We start from the raw sequence: 22,562 nt of genomic DNA, 5'->3' as shown, positions 1-22,562 counted from the left end.
GAGGGGTTTGGCCGGAGGGGTGCGGGGGGGAAGAGTTGGTGCTAAAATAATATCATTGTTGATTTTCAGATTTATTCCGGTGACTGTACAAAGAGGCAAGGCCGTAGCCATGGAGTCAACATTGGGGGGGGGGGGGGGGGGCAAATCTTCCAGAGGGTCTGGGGGTCCCCCCCCAGAAAAAAAAATCTAAATTTGAAAACGAATTTCCTGCCTAAAATATTAAAAAATTCACTAACACACAGGATGGACTTTTTATTTTATTTTTTACAATAATGTCTAATGGTGTATTGTATTACATTGCTCTGTTTTTTCTTTTTGACCTTTTTTTGTTTCGTTGTATGTAATGGCAGAGATTAGGGATTAATAAAGTACAACCATAACCACAATCATATATACAAAAATCTATGCATTGTTATATGAAGACATGTCCAGATATTGTGGCCAAGGTTTAGCAAATTGTTATTTTATTTCCATAGCATAGCAATTTTTTATATTGTTTATAGAAAAATATTCGGGGGGGGGGCATTTTCAGCATATTTGAATATTGGGGGGGGGAGATGTCCCCCCCAATATATATTATAATTACGGCCTTGCAAAGCGGAGACAACTCTATCGCTATGACATTTCAGCTCTAACCGCTGCACCACCGCTCCCCACACCAGCACCACAACCCCCCCGCATCTCAAACCTCGGACCGATGAAACTTCACGCTTGCTTACACACATCGGCGCAAACAACACTTCTGCGCGAATCGACTCTTCGCAAACTTTACGCGCGATAAAACTTCTTCCCACAAAGTCTGTACTCTGGAGGAGCTCCACATCGCTGCTGCTGCTGCAGCAGGCAAAGCCACGCTTCTGTGTTCTCTATAAATATATATTTTTAAAGTTGAGATGTGTTTTTTTCCATTTTTTTTCTGGCCAGAGCAAGCATTTCCGCCACTGCAGCCCTCGCATCTGGAACCCATTTAAGGCCGGGGGGGGGGAGGGGGGGTCCTAGCCTCGTGCTAATTTCTCCCTCCTCTCCTCCCCGACAGCTCCATCAGCCGGGCATTGATTTGTCATCTGGCCCAGGACTTTTGACGACGACTACGACGACGACGACGTTCCTGCGCTCGGTGTTAGTGTCCGTGAGTTTGTCCGAGAGGGTCTTTGCGTGTGTGTGCGTGTGTATGCGTGTGTATGCGTATGTGTGTGTGTGTGCGTGTGTGTGCGTGTGTATGCGTGTGTGTGTGCGTGTGTGTATGTGTGCGTGTGTGTGCGTGTGTATGCGTGTGTATGCGTGTGTGTGCGTGTGTGCGTGTGTGTGTATGTGTGTGTGCGTGTGTGCGTGTGTATGCGTGTGTGTGCGTGTGTGTGTGTATACATGTGTGCGTGTGTGTGTATGTGCGTGCGTGTGTGTGTATGCGTGTATGCGTGTGTGTGCGTGTGTGTGTGTGTGTCTGTGTGTGTGTGGAAGCGGTAGTGTAGTGGTCAGCGCGCTGCGCTACGAACCTTGCTACCCGAGTTCGATTCCCGCTCACGGCCCACACCAGTGACGATCATCTGAACCGGTCATGGTCCTCCCCTAGGTCAACTCAACCTCAAATGAGTACCTGGTGCGGTGTGTAAACATCGCCACCGGGGAGACAAAGGCGGCCGGGCGTGGTGCTGGCCACCCACCCCCTCGTGTGCCGTTCCGGCCCTCATTTGTGCTTCTCGCTAACAGCACTTGCCCTCACAGTCTAATGCAGGCTATACGGGGCATCTTTGTCTTTGTGGGGAGCGGTGGCGTAGCGGTTAGTGCGCTACGCTACCAACCCAGCGACACGACTTAAACTATTACTAAACAAACATGTTCATCAGCTGAGGCCCACTGAGCTAAACAGCGATTTGTTTCAGAAGCGACCTGGCAGTTACTAGTACTGAACAATCTATACAACGAAAGACAAATACAAGGGTTGCCCGTGTAGCCTACACGTGACGTTGTGGCAAGTGCTGTTAGCGATCACCTATGAAGGCGATCATGGCCGCGAGAGGGGTTGGTGTAAATGTTGACTTAAAGCTTTCGTGACTGCAGGAATTCATATCCCTTGGGTCTTTCGGCAAAGTCACGTGGATAGCGCAGCGCGCTAACCGCTGCACCACCACTCCCGCGCAATAATAGCATAATAACAATCATCATCATAAAAGCAACAACGAAACTCTATCACAAACAGGTGGGCGATGGGTCTGTGTGTGGTGTCCCTCGTGTGCCTTTAATGAAATGCGCCGTGCGAGAGTCAAAGTGAGTTGGAGGAGGCGTGGGGAGAGCGAGAGAGCGAGGGAGGGGAGGGGAGGGAAGCGCTCCCCTCGGGGCTGACGCGAGTGGGACGCTGAAGGGACGCCGCTCCCTCCCTCCCTCCCTGACTCGCTCCCTCCACTCAGCCCCCCTCCCCACAGCCCCTCTACGCACGTGCGCGCGCGCGTGCATGTGTGTGTGTGCGTGTGTGCGTGAGTGTGCGTGTGTGCGTATGTGCGCGTGTGTGCGCGTGTGCGTGAGTGCGTGTGTGCGTGTGTGTGTGCGTGCGTGTGTGCGTGAGTGTGCGTGAGTGTGCGTGTGCGTGAGTGTGTGTGAGTGTGTGCGTGAGTGTGTGCGTGAGTGTGCGTGAGTGTGCGTGTGCGTGAGTGTGTGTGTGCGTGAGTGTGTGTGAGTGTGTGCGTGAGTGTGTGCGTGAGTGTGCGTGAGTGTGCGTGAGTGTGCGTGTGTGCGCGTGTGCGTGAGTGCGTGAGTGCGTGAGTGCGTGTGTGCGTGAGTGTGTGTGTGCGCGTGTGTGCGCGTGTGCGCGTGTGCGTGAGTGTGCGTGAGTGTGCGTGAGTGTGCGTGAGTGTGCGTGTGTGCGCGTGTGTGCGTGTGTGCGCGTGTGCGTGAGTGCGTGTGTGCGTGTGTGCGTGAGTGTGCGTGTGTGCGTATGTGCGCGTGTGTGCGTGAGTGTGTGCGTGCGCGTGTGTGCGTGAGTGTGTGCGTGCGCGTGTGCGTGAGTGTGTGTGCGTGAGTGTGTGTGAGTGTGTGCGTGCGTGTGTGCGTGAGTGCGTGTGTGTGCGTGAGTGTGTGTGTGCGTGCGTGTGTGCGTGAGTGCGTGTGTGTGTGTGTGCGTGAGTGTGTGTGTGCGTGCGTGTGTGCGTGAGTGCGTGTGCGTGTGTGTGCGTGAGTGTGTGTGTGCGTGAGTGTGTGTGTGCGTGCGTGTGTGCGTGAGTGCGTGTGTGTGTGTGTGCGTGAGTGTGTGTGAGTGTGTGCGTGAGTGTGTGTGTGTGCGTGAGTGTGTGTGTGCGTGAGTGAGTGTGTGTGTGCGTGAGTGTGTGTGTGCGTGAGTGTGTGTGTGCGTGAGTGAGTGTGTGTGTGCGTGAGTGTGTGTGTACGTGGCACAGTAGGGGGCACAGGTGGTGCATCAGCCAGTCATCTCAGTCATCTCAGCCAGTCGACCCGCGGCACCTGGGTCTGCCCCGTTACCTCCTGCCAGCGGGCGTTCGACACTTCACGTGGCTTCAACGTACACCTAACCTGGCACAAGCGTCGTGGTGACGTCACCGCCACTTAGTGGCGAATGGCGGTTGTTGTTGTTTGGATGTGTGTGTGTAGCGAGCGGTAGTGTAGCGGTCAGTACAGCCTTAACATACTGTAGGGGCAAGTGCTGTTAGCGAGCACCTATGAAAGGGGGTGGGTGGCCAGCACCATGCCCGGCCGCCTTTGTCTCCCCAGTGGCAATGTTTACACACCGCACCAGGTACTCATTTGAGGCTGAGTCGGCCCAGGGGAGGCCCAGGACCAGTTCAGATAATCGTCACTATAATTATCTGAATCGAACCCAGAACGGCAGGTTCGTAGCGCAGTGCGCTAACCGCTACACCACCGCCCCCCCCCACACTCATGCACACACACAACCATACACACACACGGACATTCGCTCTCTCACATCTACACACGCGCCTCGGCATTGCGGGCATCAGCCTGCATGTCTGTGATTGTGTGGGCTCGCCCGAGGAGCTGACGACACCGTTGTTATTAAATAGCAGTACCTCGCCAGATGTTCGCATTAGACACACACGTGGACGCACACACACGCACACACAGGGACACACACACACACACAACAAAAACAAACACACACACACAGTCAAGGAGGACACGCACACACAGACAAATATTCCCCGTGTAGCCTTAACAGACAGTTGGGGGCAAGTGCCGTTAGCTAGTAGCACCTGTGAATGCCGTAACGACACGCACACACACGGACACACGCGGGGACATACAGACACACACCCATGGCTCCTAGCCGCTAGCAGAGCCTCCCACGACCCCCAGCGGCGCTAACCCTCATCCCCCTCATCCCCCCATCCCCCTCAACCTCTTCAACCACCCCCAACTCGCCCCCCCCCCCGCGACGCGCCTCATTCGCAATTAAAATCCGGCAGGCGCCTTCTGCTAACGTGACTGACACGTGCAGAGCAGACAGGCATATGGGCAGACACACACGCAGACTTACGTACAGACACACTCGCAGACACACGCACAGACTTACGTACAGACACACACGCACAGACTTACGTACAGACACACACGCGCAGACTTACGTACAGACACACTCGCAGACTTACGTACAGACACACTCGCAGACACACGCACAGACTTACGTACAGACATACGCGCGCAGACTTACGTACAGACACACGCGCAGACTTACGTACAGACACACACGCGCAGACTTACGTACAGACACACACGCAGACTTACGTACAGACACACACGCAGACACACGCACATACTTACGTACAGACAAACTCGCAGACTTACGTAGACATACACGCAGACTTACGTACAGACACACGCGCAGACACACGCACAGACTTACGTACAGACACACGCGCAGACACACGCGCAGACTTACGTACAGACACACACGCAGACTTACACACAGACAGACGCGCAGGAACACACAGACACACGCACAGACACGCGTACACAGACACACGTCGAATTACATCTACCCAGAGACTTACAGACAGATTTATACATCCAAACAAAGACATGCTTTAATGGTAGGTTTTTACCCTTTTAACTGGTACAAAACTGACACCTTTATTCAAGGCATCATGTTTGCAATGACCACAACACAAGTAGTCAATAAAGCAAACAAAAAGAAGCAACTCTGATAAGGATAATAATATGTACCAGTTAAAAGGGTAAAAACCTACCATTATATTTTGCCACTGGTAAAAGAGATCTCATAGTGTAAAAGACATGCTTCTACACGCACGGGCACAGACTCACACCGGCTCCGTGCAGTCGCCTCGGCTGCAAGGGCAACTGCCGTTAGCGAGCTCCCATCAAGGCCGACGAAACACACGAGGGGGCGGTGTGGCGAGTTTTCCATTGCGCGCGAGCACACGTGGCAATTGGGAAGCGTAACGTGAGCGAACGTCGTCGATTTCGGCCAGAAAGTCGTCTCTGCCTCCCACCGAATGATGCCATTGGGCGAGTTGAGGCTCAGGGACGATTCCTCTCGATCTGGTGGCTACGTGCACGGAGCCGCATCATCTCTACATAACAAAAAGGCTCAGTCCCTTTGACACGCACCTTTACATCATCCGCAACTAGTTTACACAACAAAGGCTCATTCCTAACAGCGTGCTTCAGCCGCACCGAACCTCACAAAAAAAATATTCAGGGCCTACCTTGGCTCCTCCCACCCTCAACCAGTATATATACAAATACTGTTTCTTGGAATTTAACTCACTTGATACAGCAATCGTGCTGTGACGGTTCCACCTGAAGACGGAAGCTTGTGTTGCCTCCGAAACGTCGTGATTTTTATTTTATTTTTATTTTACTTTTATAGATTTTTATTTTTTACCTACGTGACTTTACCGAGTAAACAAGTATAACCCGTAAAAACAAAGTTTTTCACTATAAATCCTTTATATGCGTGGCGGCTAGAGTCCTCTCGTCCTCTGGCTTGAGATGGCTGCCACCTATGGGTCAGATGATTGCATGGCACCATTAAGCAATTGGTAATTAAATATAATATTTTTGTCCTAAAAGTGTAAAATTTTGGGAAAATTTTTTTCACGAACATTAATTGTCACGCACAACGAGTCTGTGTGCAAAATGTCAGCTCGATTGGATGACGGGAAGTGGGTTAAAAAACGACCGAAAGATTTGCACGGTCGTAAACAAGCAAGCAAGCAAACAAGCGCGCAAGTGAACTTAATATAAAGGATTTAAAAACCTAAGAATATGAATCCTTGCAGTCACGAAAGCTTAAAATCTAGAATTACGTGCACGGAGGTCGAACCCAGGTCACCGGGAGTGGCACCGTGAGCGCAGAATCATCAACGCGCCACCTCCCTTGCCACGAGAGCAGCCAGAGACAAAGGTCCCCCGTGTAGCCGACGCAGACTTTAGGGGGCAAGTGTCGTTCGCGAGCTCTTGTGATGCGGCCAGCACAGCGCCTGGCCCCCCAAAAACTGTCTCCTCGGTGCCGATGTTTTAAGGCTGAGTCGACCTAGGCGAGGTCCAAGACCGGTTCGCAATTTTCGTCGCTGATGTTGGCCGAGAATTGGAACGCCAGCTCGTCGGGATCGTAGCGCGGTGCGCTAACCGCTGTGCCACCGCTCCTCCACATTCGCGTAGACAGTACTGGCACGTACATGCATACGTCTACACGTGCATGCAGTACACGTACATACATATACACGTACGGGCAGTACACGTACATACATATACACGTAGGGGCAGTACACGTACATACATATACACGTACGGGCAGTACACGTTCATACGAAGTGTTCAACCCGTAGAGATTTTGGGGCTAACTGCGCAGGAACAGATGTCACACACAGATTCAATAATCAAATCGGAAATATTCACTTGCTTCAACACAGCTCGTACTGTGACCATAAACTATTGATGTGTGTGTAGTGTAGTGTATAGTGTAGTGTGTAGTGTAGTGTAGTGTGTAGTGTACGCATACAATTATATGTGTGTAGTGTAGTGTGTAGTGTAGTGTGTAGTGTAGTGTGTAGTGTAGTGTGTAGTGTATGCATACAATTATATGTGTGTGTAGTGTAGTGTAGTGTGTAGTGTATGCATACAATTATATGTGTGTAGTGGAGTGTGTAGTGTAGTGTGTAGTGTAGTGTGTAGTGTACACATACAATTATGTGTGTAGTGTGTAGTGTAGTGTGTAGTGTACACATACAACTATGTGTGTGTAGTGTAGTGTGCAGTGTAGTGTGTAGTGTAGAGTGTAGTGTACACATACAACTATGTGTGTGTAGTGTAGTGTGTAGTGGAGTGTGTAGTGTAGTGTGTAGTGTAGTGTGTAGTGTACACATAAACAACACGTCGCGAGGGAAAATGAAATGTGCCCGGGCTCAACGAGTCTCGACCGGTCAACGAGGACCGTGGATTTGTTTCAAGATGACGTCGTCACCCCCGTGACTGCAGGAAATCATATTCTGTGGATCTTTCGGTAAAGTCACGTGGATGGTAAGAACGAAAGTCAATAAAAATGTAAAACTACCACGTTTCGTTCACAACAGAAGCGATCGTCATCCTCCTGATCCTCCCGATGACGATCGCTTGTGTTGTGATCGAAACGTAGTAGTTTTTATTTTACTTAATTTTTTTCTATCTACGTAACTTCATCGAAAGATCCACAGAAAGTGTCACCGTCCTTTACAACCCCACTCCGGCCACAAGCGCGCGAGCCAATTGAGATTCGGTTAAAGAAAACGTTAACGAAACGTAATTCTACGTCCAAACGTAGTGTTTTAAAAATAAAATAAAAGTTATGATATCTAGTCGGGAAGGAAACGGAGTACGGAGATGGAGCGACGAACATTACAGTTCGTGTCCAGGTGTTCGACGGATTATTACAGAATCAGAAAATGTGTTTATACAGGAGGATGAATCCGATGAACTAGAAAGCTTTTTTCCACAGACATCCAGTATCGTGAGAGGTTCGGGGAGGCCTTCATCCAGCAGTCGATTGCCCATGACCGATGAGATATTTTTCGATGCACAGCCCGATTGTTAAACCACTTCTGGGTGAAGGTCTCACCCATGCCGTTGTTTGACCATACTTCACCACGCTGGTCAGTGTGGCTTGGACCGGTTCTGACATCACTCGCCACTGACGCGTTATGAGCCGTGATCGGGAATCGAACTCAAGTCGCCGGTCCTCCTAAACGAATTCCCTCTCCTTATCGTGACCAGTAGAAAAAAACATACACATATACGTAGCCTCGAATCGCGTCTATTAAATTCACACACTTCGTACGCACCGCGGAGTGATCCAGAAAGTAGTGCGCGCTAGAGAAGAACTCAGTGCCTTCCCCCGAGACTTATAAAGTCTCCTGGGGCCGATCCTACTACCCAACAAAACTTGTTTAAGTTTGGGTCAAACAAATATCATCGATGGAATTTTTTTTTATCAACGTCTAACTTATCATTCGAGTAATCGATTCATGAAAAAAACAATTAGGGCATCCCTCCATTCTCAATCGACTGCTGAATAAAAGGCCTTCCAGCCCCGTATCGGTCAATGGAAAGTTGCTGGGTCATACTTCCCTGCGAGCTGCTCAAGGTTGGTGGAGTTGGGGGGGGGGTGACCGGCTCACAATTCACTCGCAACCGATGTTAAGAGACCTGGCCAGGGAATCGAACTCGGGGTTCCGCGGGGATCAGTAGCGTGGGGCGCACCACAGAGCCCCGTTTTTCGACACTGAATCGTTATGAAACTGCCCGGCGGTCAGGGGTAGCCGCGCGTTTTGTATGTTTCGAGAGGCATCGCATCCACTGCCAGGACGCACGCACCACGCGGCACCGCCCGCTAAAGTTTTAAAACAAAGCGACGGTTTAAGTCTGGAACTCTAATGATTATTTTTTATATAGCGACGGTTAACGTTGATGACCCATTATGTCCTTTTTTCGTTATACAGGAAAGTCCCAACTGAGTCTGCAGACTCGTTCTTTGTACGCGCGGGTCTTGCATTTCTTTGTTAAAACACATTGTTGCAATATCACGGACTGTATCTCAAACGTATAGACTGTACAACGCCAAAGTTTAGACGCGTGAATCGATCATCGCTCCCAGGGTCACGGGGCTTTATTTACTGAAACGTTTCAACCTCATAATATCAAAATATGAAAAAAAACGAAACTATGGCTTTTCAATTCCCATTTAAGTCGTGGGTTTCGCGCGCTGTCCTACGAACCTGGAAGCGCTAAGTTCGATTCGTGGCCCACGGCCATCATCAGTGGCACCGTCTCATCTGACCCGATGCTGGCATCACCCCTCTGTTTCGCTAACCCGCGCGCGCACCAGCGTGGTGAAGTATGGTCAAACGACACGGCTTAGGCTAGGCGCGAAGACAGAAATGGATTGGTGCATTTTCAAAAGCAATATTAATTATTTTTATATTCATTATTCGTTAGAGAGCGCAGAGAGAGACCAGCACCTCCAATTAGCACGGTTGGCTACGTACGGTGCGAAAGAAGTTCAATATAAATCCTGCCCATGGACTCAACACTACCCATAGACTCAACACTGCCCATAGGCTCAACACTGCCCATAGACTCAACACTGCCCATAGGCTCAACACTGCCCATAGACTTAACACTGCCCATAGACTCAACACTGCCCATAGACTAACACTGCCCATAGACTCAACACTGCCCATAGACTTAACACTGCCCATAGACTTAACACTGCCCATAGGCTCAACACTGCCCATAGACTTAACACTGCCCATAGACTCAACACTGCCCATAGACTTAACACTGCCCATAGACTCAACACTGCCCATAGACTTAACACTGCCCATAGACTAACACTGCCCATAGACTTAACACTGCCCATAGACTCAACACTGCCCATAGACTCAACACTGCCCATAGACTCAACACTGCCCATGGACTCAACACTACCCATAGACTCAACACTGCCCATGGACTCAACACTACCCATAGACTCAACACTGCCCATAGACTCAACACTTCCCATAGACTCAACACTACCCATAGACTCAACACTACCCATAGACTCAACACCGCCCATAGACTCAACACTGCCCATGGACTCAACACTACCCATAGACTCAACACTGCCCATAGACTCAACACTTCCCATAGACTCAACACTACCCATAGACTCAACACTACCCATAGACTCAACACCGCCCATGGACTCAACACTACCCATAGACTCAACACTACCCATAGACTCAGCACTGCCCATGGACTCAACACTGCCCATAGACTCAACACTGCCCATAGACTCAACACTACCCAAAGACTCAAAACTGTCCATATACTCAACACTGCCCATAGACTCAAAACTGCCCATAAACTTAACACCGCACCTCCGATGAGCGCGGTTGGCACCGTACGGTGCGAAATAAGTTCAACGTGAAACCGGACAAGCAGGCGCAGTGGTCGTGAGTGCGGCGATGTCGATCGAATACCGTCGATGGATCATTGCATCGCCGCCCGACAGGCGCGCGTGTGGCGAACAAGCGTGTGGCGATGCTTCTTGGGAGGCGACAAACGACTCACCTTAGGCGCACGAAGCGTCGGCAGTGTCGTACCCCCTCGTTCGGTCGCGACGGACAACTCCAAGAAGAACGAACACAAAAAAGTGTCGTGATCTTCGCAAAAACGGCTCTTCGCCACGTCTTCCGCTGCTTCTTGAGATTGTTTCAAACTCTCTCCCCCCCCACACACCACCGTATTTATAAAGAAGTATTCAGAGCGCCTTCACAACCCTGAACCCAAAATCCCAGATCCGAGATTGTCGGGAAAATCTTCAAAACCGTTCTCGAATTTTGCACCGCGAAGCGTCGACACGCTCCCGCCCGCCACCCCAAACCAACTTGGACGGCTACCAACCGAGCCGAGCTCCGGGAGGGGAGAAGACGGACGCCTCGGGCACAGCTGAAGGTGGAGAGGGAGAGACAAAGGGGGGCATGAGCATCACAAGCCGTGAGACGCGAGGGATGTTTCAGCCGACGCTCCACTCCCGCGTAGGAGTCTCGCTCTTACGCGAGACTCGCTGCACTTAGACGCAGAGAGAGAGAAACAGCGTCAGGCTCGTTCCGTGCCTCCTCCTCCTCCTCGTCTCGCTATGCCAAGCACACCCCCCTCTCTCTCTTCCCAACTCAGTGGCTGCGCGTGTTGCTGCTGCTGCTGCTACTGATGATGTGTGAGCACGTTTTGGTGAGCCCGCGGTCACGCGTCAAACTCAATCGAGCGTCGGCCACACTGACGACAGACTAACGCGGTGGGTCTCAGATCACCCTATTGTTGGATCGAATGGATTTCCGCCCATTGGAATTAATCTTCAATCGCGCCTTGCTGCCACTGCCGCTGCTGTGTTTGAATAGCTCCTCATTGATGAGTCACGGTCCGGAGTTGAACTCGATCATTAACGCCGGGATTTCCGTGTGTGTATTGGCGCTGAGAATGATTGGGCTGCCTGGTTCGTTATTAATTTTTTTTTTGATTGACGACTGTTATCCTCCCGAACTAATTGCTGATTTGGGTGGACGTAATCTCTCGCCTTCGCGTTGGTTTAAATGGGTTCTCACACACACGAGCACATATGGACACAGCACTTACACGTGTGTGTGTGTGTGCGTTCCGATGTGTTAACATACAATGCATCGGCACCGTTAATCTTACAGGGTAAAACCCAACGACTACAACAACAACAACAACAACAAAACTCTCCCACATTCATCGATAACACTGGCGTTAAAGAAACAAACATTTATCCTCATCGCGCTGCAGATGACGTTCCGTGCAAGGGCCCTTTTTCATCGCAGATAAATATCCCCTCCCCCCCCAGCAGCTCCAAAAGTCCTACTACAACAAGTTCGGAAACATAAAAAAAAACGTCGCGAATAGTCTCGTGCGATGCACGCACCGTTATTACCTTTGGTGCGCGTGTCTCTCCCGCTCCGCGTGTCTCTTCCCGTGTCTCTCTTGCTCCGCGTGTCTCTTCCCGTGTCTCTCCTGCTTCTCTTCGCGTGTCGCGCTCCTAAGGCGACGGCGCAGCGCGGTCTCGCTCCGAGCCACCGCTCCACGTGAAAGCTCCCGGGGCTCAGCCAGTAATTGAATCCATCTCGCCGTTCGCACGACGCGAGTCGAGAGAGAGAGGAGGAGGGGGGGGTGAGCTTGAGGAGGGAGGAGGAGGAGCGAGAAGGAGGGAGGGAGAGAGAGAGAGAGAGCGATTCCCCCCCCCCACCTCTTACTCCCGACAACGCACAAAACCAATCATCTGGTTTGCGTAAAACATTTCGGGAAATGAAGGCGAGCGGGTGGGTGGGAGCGCGAACCTCCGTTTCAAAATAAGAGTCCCTCCCCCCCCCTCCTCCTTCTCCCCCCGCAGCGCCCCTTCAACTTCCCTCGCCAAGTGGCTCACTAGAGGGGATTGGAGCAATCTGCAAAGACGCCGCCGATGTATCTCCGTGTGTCCTGCAGCAGACCGCTGGGTACAAGTGCTGTGAGCGAGCGGCTGTGAAGGCCGGCACGGCGGCACACACGAGGCGGGCGAGTGGCCGACACCACGCCCGGCCGCCTTTGTCTCCCCCAGTGGCGACGTTTTTACGCACCGCACCAGGTAGTCATTTGAGGTTGAGTCGACCTAGGGGGTGCCCGGGACCGGCTCAATTAATCGTCGCCGGTGTTGGCCGTGAGCGGGAATCGAACTCGGGTGAGCCTGGTTCGTAGCGTTGCGCGCTAACCGCTACACCACCGCTCCCCACACACACTCCCCACACTCACTCACCACGTACACCACACACCACGTACACACTCACCACGTACACACTCACCACGTACACACTCACCACGTACACCACACACCACGTACACACTCACCACGTACACACTCACCACGTACACACTCACCACGTACACCACTCACCACGTACACACTCACCATGTACACACTCACACGTGCGGTGCGTGCAGCCCACCCCCACACATCTTCGTGCCGGTTCACGCCCCCAACACTGCCACATGTGAGACCCCAACCCCACACCAGCATCAGCCACTCCCCAAGTCCTTCTAGCCCATCCCACTCAGATTGCCCCTACCCCATCCTACTCAGAATCCTCCTACCCCACCCCACTCAGATTGCCCCTACCCCACCCCACCCCACTCAGAATCCTCCTACCCCACCCCACTCAGAATCCTCCTAGCCCACCCCACTCAGAATCTTCCTACCCCACCCCACTCAGAATCCTCCTAGCCCATCCCACTCAGAATCCTCCTAGCCCATCCCACTCAGATTGCCCCTACCCCATCCCACTGAGGGTGCCCCTACCCCTCCAAATAATGAATGCAACTCCGCCTACTCAACTCGAACGTCTCACCCCTCCTCCTCCTTCTCCTTAAAGTACAAATCTGCTTCCCTGCCTCGTCCCCCACGACCCCTCCCCCACGACCCCCCCCCACGACCCCCCCCCCACGACCCCTCCCCCACGGGGCCCCCACTACCCTCCACAGTCACCGTCTGCAAATAAACACGTGGATGAACACATGCGCAGCACACACACACACACCGACACACACACACCACACACACACGCACAACACACACACACACACACACACACACAAACACCACACACACACACACCGCCACACAAACACCACACACACCACACACACACCACCACTCACACCACCACACACACCACACACACCACACACATACACCGCCACACACACAACACACACAGCACACACACACAGCACACACACACCACACACACCACACACACACACACACCACACACACACACCCCACACACACACCACACACACCAAACACACACACACCGCCACACACACACACACCACCACACACACACAACACACACACACAAACACCACACACACACACACCACACACACACCACACACAGCACATTCCACACACACAACACCACACACACACACCACACACACCACACACACACATCACACACAAACACCACACACACACACCACACACAGCACACACCACACACACAGCACACACACACCACCACACACACACAACACACACACACACAAACACCACACACACACACACACACCACACACACCACACACAGCACATACCACACACACAACACCACACACACACACCACACACACACCACACACAAACACCACACACACAGCACACCGCCACACACACACACACACCACACACACAATACCACACACACACACACCACACACACCACACACACACCACACACACACCACACACACACCCCACACACACACCACACACAAACACCACACACACACACCGCCACACACACAACACACACACACAACACCACACACACACCACACACACACCACTACACACACCACACACACAGCACACACCACGCACTGCAGATGGAATCTCGCCGTGGCCGGTTATCAGAATCATCTGAAATATTTAATTATACTGGGAGGAATCCGATGAGCTATAAAGTTCTCCTCCCCCCCACAGATTATCCAGTAGAGGCGGGTAAGAACGTTCCAACAACAAACAATACAAAAACAACGATATCAGTGCAAAGTATAGGAAAGTTAAACAAATCGCTTTACCAAAAAACATTGTCTGTTGTTGGAAAAGCTGATGTGTTAGCGAGCATCGATTTAACTTGGGTTCGAATTCCCAAGCGCGCCTCCTATTCAACCCCTTCACCAAAGCTCTCAACGCCTGATCACCATCATCATCATCATCTTCTTCTCGTCGTAGTCCGTTGAGACGTGGGCTGCTGTCTGGCTGATGTGGTCGCGGATAAAAAAACAACAAAAAAACAAACACTCACAAGGCGCCACCTTTTTTGTTTGTTGGCCAGAATCAGAGTATTAGAGAGATGAAAAAAAACACGAGAATTAGTTTGACCCTTTCTGGCAATGAAACGGCTGTCGAGATGTCCAAACGCCAAAATTGTATTCCTTTCGCAAGGAAGCAAGTTAGTGCATTAGCCACACACACACAGAGTTATTGTGGTGAACATGCAAACAAACATGCTCTGAGGATTTGATGCATTGTCTGTGAAACTGATTGATCGGCCAATCAGTTCCAAAGATAATGTTATTTATTACACTATGTAACACGATTTTTGTTCCTGGGTAGTAAGTGTTATTTTTTGAATTACTTACGCCTAAAAAGTATATAAAATGGCTTTCATTCCCCACAAACTTTGCTTTTGTGACCAGGAATTAACGTGAAGGAATAACACATATGCAGACCACTTTTTCTCATTGAAAATATGCACATTTCAAAATATCAAGGTCCTGGTCACAAAAGGAAATTTTGTGGGGAATAACAGCCACTTTCTGCACTTTTGAGCCGTAAGAAATGATGAAATAACACTTACTACCCAGGAACAATGTTCTTGTTACATGTTACAGAGTGATATCAGATCATGTTTGTTGTGAGCATGTTCACCACACAAGCATACTGTGTGTGGTTCACGCAGACTTCATTGCTTGCAACAGGCAAGTGCTGTTAGCGAGCAGCACCTATAGAGGCCGGCACGGCATAGATTGTTCAGTACTCGTAACTGGCAGGTCGCTTCCGAAGAAATTAGCTGTGTAGCCTAGCGGGCCTGACCTGATAAAACATGTTTGTTTAGTAATAGTTTAAGTCGTCTAGCTGGGTAGGTAGCGTAGCGCACAAACCGCTACGCCACCACTCCCCACAAAGACAAAGATGCCCCGCATAGCCTGTAATAGACTGTGGGGGCAAGTGCTGTTAGCGAGAAGCACATATGAGGGCCGGAACGGCACACGAGGGGGTGGGTGGCCAGCACCACGCCCGGCCGCCTTTGTCTCCCCGGTGGCGATGCTTACACACCGCACCGGGCCACTCATTTGAGGCTGAGTCGACCTAGGGGAGGCCCAGGACCGGTTCAAATAATCGCCACTGTGGTGTTGGCCGTGAGCGGGAATACGAACCCGGGTCGCCGGGTTCGTAGCGCTAACCGCTACACGACACACACACATATGTATGTATCCACACACCTTTATTTAACCAGGCGGCAGTATGGGTTTCCGTTACGGGTTACCAACTTCTCGTAGAAGCAAACGAAAGCAGAACTCCCATCTCCGCCTCGGCATACCCACGTACATCACGTAACAAAGCCTGCTGCGTTAAGTCCATCAGACCGTTGGCTCCGCAGATCAATACTATAGTTGCCATCGAAGAGCCTTCGTTTAAACAGACCGTGGGGCCGGTCACCGGCTCCTGGATCTCATCAGCAGGAGCGAGGCTTGTTAAACAAATACTGCCGAGGAGATATGGGTCTCCAGGGAACACTGTCGCCTCGCTTGCAGCACGCGCCGTGTTCGTTTGCAGCACGCGGCTCGTTGCATCCCTTTCGTTCGAGTTAACATGGAGTAGCGCGTGCGTGCCTCTATAAGGATAGGTTGTAACCCTTACTGGCAATGCAAGAGGCGTTGAGATGTTCCAACACCAAGCAGACACCTTTTTGCAAGGAGGCACGTCTGCATTGGTGGCGCCTATTACTGGTAGGAACCCACTGGTTTCACCAGCCCACAGGGGATTATTGTGTCCGTCCGTCCGTCGTGCAGGAAGGGGCTGGGTGGGGAGGGAGGGGCTGGGTGAGGAGGGGAGGGTGGGGAGGGGCTGGGTGGGGAGGGTGGGTAGGGGCTCGGTGGGGGGTCGGAGGGGTGGGGCTGGGTGGGGAGGGGCTGGTCACCCCGTGGTGTCCTTATAAAACTCAACGTTTAACCTACTCACGCCGGCTTGTGCCCGCCCTCACAGTCGGGCATATTTGTGGAATACACCACGCCGACGTTGACCCTGGCCATTGACCGAGCAACCCAACGTTCCTACCAGCTCCCTCCGCAGGAGGAATGTGTTACTTTGATACTGGCAAAGAACGGCCCCGTGTTGTGTGTATGTACGTTGGACTTCCTTAGCACCGTACGTAACCAACCGTGCTAATCGGAGGTGCTGGGTAAGCACAACGAACGAGACGTGTGCACGTGTGTTGTTATTATTACTAAAACAATACGGGCACTTTGAAATGGGGGCTTCGATCGCGGCAAAAATCGTCAAATCAAGAATATTATTTTGCCAAGCAAGCCGGACTCGTCCGATGAGACAAGTGGAACCGCGCATCGAAAGAGGCCACCGACGTTGTGTGTATTGAATCAATCTTGATGGACATATGCACTCTCAGGAGGCGACTGATTGGCTGTGGGTTAACAAAGTCCCTTGAAAACGAGTTCACGTGCAGAGAGAGAGAGAGAGACATTTATTTGTATGAAACAACCGTCGTATCGGGTGGTGGCGGTCTCGACGACACATTTGTATTTACGCGATCTAACCCAAAACAAAACCTCTATGATGGATACTATTGTTCGCGAAAGGCTACGCGTTAAACAGCTGTCTTGCCGGCCTATCTTGTACACTTAATTCCTGTGTTTTGCATTCATTTGTAGCGACTTTGCGGTCGTGTTTGTTGTTGTAACTCGCTGAGCCGTCTCTAGTGGACTTCCGTGAACAATAGCTTCATAGTTCTTTCGGTAAAGTCGTCACGTAGAAGGGAAATAATAAAATAATTAACATTTAACATAAAAAATAATTCTCACGACGTTTCGGCCACAACGCAAGCAGCCGTCCTCAGGTGAAGAACAGGGCTTTCGGTAAAGTCACGTAGAAGGGAAATAATAAAATAATAAAAATGTAACATAAAAAATAATTCTCACGACGTTTCGGCCACAACGCAAGCAGCCATCCTCAGGTGAAGAAAGGGGAAGACAGCGACAGACCTGTTCTTCACCTGAGGACGGCTGCTTGCGTTGTGGCCGAAACGTCGTGAGAATTATTTGATAATGTAAAATTTTTATTATTTTATCATTTCCCTTCTACGTGGCTTTACCGAAAGAACCAAGAAGATGAATCCCTGCAGTCACGAAAGCTTTAAATCGAAATTTAAGAGCTTCATGGCTCATCGGATTCTTGCAGGATAAACACAGATTCTGAGTCTGTTTCTGATCCATCATTAACTAATGTAGTCCTGTCCACACGTTAATAAATAAACAGGCCCGAAGTTGTGTTGAGCGTGATTTGATTTACGTAACGAGTTTGTCCGTTATCGAGTGGGCTGTTTTAAACTAAGACGAAACAATTTGTATTTCACCAGCTAAGGCCTCCACTGAGCTCCACAGCTCTTTTTCAGAAGCTACCTGGCCACAAATGATAGCTCACCGAAGTGGCTCGTCACGTAGGAATGTACAGCAGCCAAATACTCTAAATGCGTGATGATGTTTCTCAATGTAGAGAAAAAACCGGAGTGAAAATCCACGCGACCACGGGAAGAGAGAGAACCACGCAAACTCCAAATATACAGGCAGCGTCAGGGTAGAGATCGAACCCACTATCTCCTGTACACCAGGCGAGGTAGTTAACATCTCCTAGCCACCGTGATGATGATGATGATAGAGAGAGACACGCAAACTCCAAATATACAGCAGCCATGCATCGTCAGGGGTCTGGATCGAACCCACAACCTCCTGTATACCCAGCGAGGTAGTTAACATCTCCTAGCCACCGTGATGATGATGAGAGAGAGAGACACACAAACTCCAAATACACAGCAGGCGTCAGGGTCGGGATCGAACCCACGGCCTCCTGTACACCAGGCGATGTAGTTAACATCTCCTAGCCACCGTGATGATGATAGAGAGAGACACGCAAACTCCAAATATACAGCAGCCATGCATCGTCAGGGGTCTGGATCGAACCCAAGGCCTCCTGTATACCAGGCGAGGTAGTTAACATCTCCTAGCCACCGTGATGATGATTATAGAGAGAGACACGCAAACTCCAAATATACAGCAGCCATGCATTGTCAGGGGTCTGGATCGAACCCAAGGCCTCCTGTACACCAGGCGAGGTAGTTGACATCTCCTAGCCACCGTGATGATGATGAGAGAGAGACACACAAGCTCCAAATATCCAGCAGGCGTCAGGGGTCTGGATCGAACCCAAGGCCTCCTGTATACCAGGCGAGGTAGTTAACATCTCGCCACCAGTGTCCAGTCTGTTGTTACTGTCACCGCTGCTGCTGGGGCCGGCAGGGCGGTGTTTAGCTGCTGCTGCTGCAGCTGCTGCATTAGGGAAACACGCTTCGGGGCACTTAGGCAACCCAGTGTTCTGACCCTCACCCTTCCTGTTCGATCCATATGGACGGCCCCAGGGCTAAGACTGCCCGCTTGGACTGTTTAATCGCGTGTGTTTATGTATGCACGTGTGTGTGTGTGTGCCTCTGTGTGTGTGTGGGAGAGTGTTTATCTCTCTGTGTGTGGGGTTGGGTCTGCCCTGTGTGTTTCTCTTTCTGTCTCTGTGCGTGCCTTGAGTCTAACTGTGGGCGAGTCTGTTTGTCTCTGTGTCTTTCGATGCGTGTGTGTGTGCGTGTGTGTGTGCGTGTGTGTGTGCGTGTGTGTGTGCGTGTGTGTGTGCGTGTGTGTGTGCGTGTGTGTGTGCGTGTGTGTGGGGAGCGGTAGTGTAGCGGTTAGCGCGCTGCGCTATGAACCCAGCGACCCGAGTTCGATTCCCGCTCACGGCCAACACCAGTGACGATTAACTGAACCGGTCCCCGGCCTCCCCTAGGTCGACTCAGCCTCAAATGAGTACCTGGTGCGGTGTGTAAACATCACCACTAGGGAGACAAAGGCGGTCGGGTGTGGTGCTGGCTACCCACCCCATCGTGTACCGTTGCGGCCTTCATAGGTGCTCGCTAACAGCACTTGCCCCTACAGTCTGTAAAGGCTATACGGGGGATCTTTATCTTTGTGTGTGTGTGCGTGTAAATGAAGCGGGTAGCGCTTCGTTGCGCTACGAACCCAGCTGCTTCAGTTGAAGTCCCGCTCATGGCCAACACCGGTGACGATTATCTGAACCGGTTCTGGGCCTCCCCTAGGTCGACTCAGCTTCGAATTAATACCTTTTGCGAGAAATCAAGCCTGCATTAACCACACGTGCCTGTACTTTGATACTGGCAAAAATGTATCCCATAGACAGGGCCGGATTAAGGCGTGGGGCTTTAGGGGCTATGCAGCCCAGGGGCCTCCAGAGATTGAAGTGAAAAGTGATTTCGTTTGTGAATGCTGAATTTTAATTTGTTGTTAGCCTTGTATAAAAATACATTTAATTTTTCTTTCACTTTGTTTTCCTTTTCAAAATATTACCGTGGGCTTCACGGTACGTGCAGCCCAGGGACCTACACAATCTTAATCCTTCCCTGTCCATAGATACAAACTGCTCGAACCAAGCTATGAGTGGTCATCGCCTCTGTCCTGTTCGACATTCGGCGCTCTCTGATCTGACGCTGGTGGTGAGACGTGGCCAGGAAGAAGGCAGCTGTCTCTGGTGTTGGCGAATTAAAGACAATGGGTATATAAATAATAATAATTATTAATATAAATAATAATAATTATTAATAATTATTAATAATAATAATTATTAATAATTATTAATCATAATAATTATCAGAGCGTGTTTGCTTGAATGTTTTGCCACCAGTTCAGGCAGACTCGATATCTATTCGCCGTATGAACATCTTCATACCTCCGATTTTATTGCCAGAAAGGGTAAAAAAACCAACATCCCCTATTCTAATTCGTCATCATTTTTAATACCTCCAAAAAAATTTCTCCAATTAATACAACCGTTCGCCCCGAGCCCCGCGTCCTCCGACACCGCTGCCGGAAAGAGACGAGGCCACGCAGGAGGCTGCCGTCCCAGGCACGCACCGTGTTTATCGTCACTCGCAGATCGCGTCTACCTGCGTGTTTTTGCCGCAAGACGAACACGCGGCAAGGCACGGCGAGCAGCGAGAGGAAGAGACCGCTCCCCTACTCCACCCCCCCCCCATTACCCCCCATCGCCACGTGGATCGGATTACGCGCGGTCACGTTTGCCTATAGAGTCGACTCACTTGAGTCACTTATTATTGGGGACGCGCGTTAAGCCCTCGGTGAAAGGAGAGGGAGGGTGGGAGCGCGTCTGGAGATCAGAAATCAATTTACCTCTCGGCGCGACGCGGGAGACAGGTGGGCGTGATGGGAGGTGGGGCAGTGGTGGTGGTGGCGGTGGTGATGGGGGTTGGGGTGGTGGTGGTGGTGATGGGGGTTGGGGTTGGGGTGGTGGTGGTGGCTGATGGGGGTTGGGGGATTTGTCGGCGTGTTAGTAGGAGAGGATGGGGGAGGGTGGAGGGTGACGATGGGAGGAGGAGGTGGTGGAGACATTTGTAGCGAGTGTCTTGAAGTTGGGGGTGGTACCTCTGCGAGCGGGGAAGCTTTGTAGGTGCTACTAACAGTACTTGCCCCAGCTGTCTGCTAGAGGCTATACGGGGGATATGTGTCTTTGGTGTAGCCTCATAGGCGCTGCTACTCGCGAACAGCACTTGCCCCAGCAGCCTGTTAAGGTTATACGGGCGATCTTGTATTTGTCTTTGGTGTATCCTTAGATGTTCCTCGCGAACAGCACTTGCCCCAGCAGCCTGTTAAGGCTACAAGGGGAGCGTTGTCTGTTGCTGGTGTAGGTTTGCCATGACGGCAAGGCGTGATGGTGTCAATGTGGCGGCGGTGGTGCGGATGCGTGTGCGTGCGATCATCGGGTGTGATGTGTGTGCGTAGTGGCTGTGGTGATTACCATCGAGATCATGCCGACGGTCGTAGTTGACGTTGGCATTGTGAGCGTGGTGGTGGTGGTGGTGCTGCTCGTATGGTGGTTGTAACTGTGGTGGTGGTGGTGGTGGTGATGTTCTTGGAGGCGATAGTGTGTGGCCGTGTTTGGTGTGATGGCAGTGATGGCGCTCACGGCCGTAAGCGGTGGATGGTGTTCGTGCGCTGATCATCACAGCACGCTGTGCCGTGTGTCCTGTCGTGGGTGTCTGTGGGGGGTGTCCTGTGGGGGGTGGATGGTGTTCGTGCGCTTATCACCTGTAGCCATGCGTCCTGCGGTCACGACGGCACAGGTGAGTCGGTCCAACTCGCCACTGCAGTTGCGTCGCGTACTCAAACCTTGCTGCGATCATCGGACGCACCGTGTGGGTGGGGAGGGTGGGTGGTGGTGGGTGGTGGTGGTGGTGGGTGGTGGTGGGTGGTGGTGGTGGGGGTGGTGGTGGTGGGTGGTGGTGGTGATGGTGGTGGTGGTGGGTGGTGGTGGGTGGTGGTGGTGGTGGGGAGGGTGGGTGGTGGTGGGTGGTGGTGGGTGGTGGTGGTGGTGGTGGGGGTGGTGGTGGTGGGTGGTGGTGCTGATGGTGGTGGTGGGTGGTGGTGGTGGTGGTGGGTGGTGGTGGTGGTGGGTGGGTGGTGGTGGTGGTGGTGGGGAGGGTGGGTGGTGGTGGTGGGTGGTGGTGGTGGTGGTGGGTGGGTGGTGGTGGTGGGTGGTGGTGGTGGGTGGGTGGTGGTGGTGGGTGGTGGGGAGGGTGGGTGGTGGTGGTGGTGGGTGGTGGTGGTGGTGGGTGGGTGGTGGTGGTGGTGAT

At 51.7% G+C, this 22,562-nt stretch overlaps 1 protein-coding gene across 7 annotated transcripts in view; it reads right to left on the bottom strand.

The window, feature by feature from the left end:
- The window catches only part of PDGFRA (platelet derived growth factor receptor alpha), a 61,257-nt gene extending 39,173 nt beyond the window's left edge, over positions 1-22,084 (bottom strand). For 4 of the 7 annotated variants that reach the window (XM_078862999.1, XM_078862995.1, XM_078863000.1 and 1 more), the window contains exons 1-2: positions 11,954-12,161; positions 10,576-10,953 (exon numbers count right to left, since the gene is read on the bottom strand). The gene's annotated coding sequence lies outside the window, so the exon portion shown is untranslated. Of the gene's footprint in view, positions 1-10,575; positions 10,954-11,953; positions 12,162-22,017 lie in introns of those variants that run through there. The other 3 variants (XM_078863001.1, XM_078862998.1, XM_078862996.1) reach the window with 2 other exon arrangements.
- Positions 22,085-22,562: the final 478 nt, after the last annotated feature.

This window comes from Lampetra fluviatilis, chromosome 15 (assembly GCF_964198595.1).
Source record: "Lampetra fluviatilis chromosome 15, kcLamFluv1.1, whole genome shotgun sequence".
NCBI classification, from domain to species: Eukaryota; Metazoa; Chordata; class Hyperoartia; order Petromyzontiformes; family Petromyzontidae; genus Lampetra; species Lampetra fluviatilis.
This window is presented reverse-complemented; position numbering and strand designations above follow the sequence as displayed.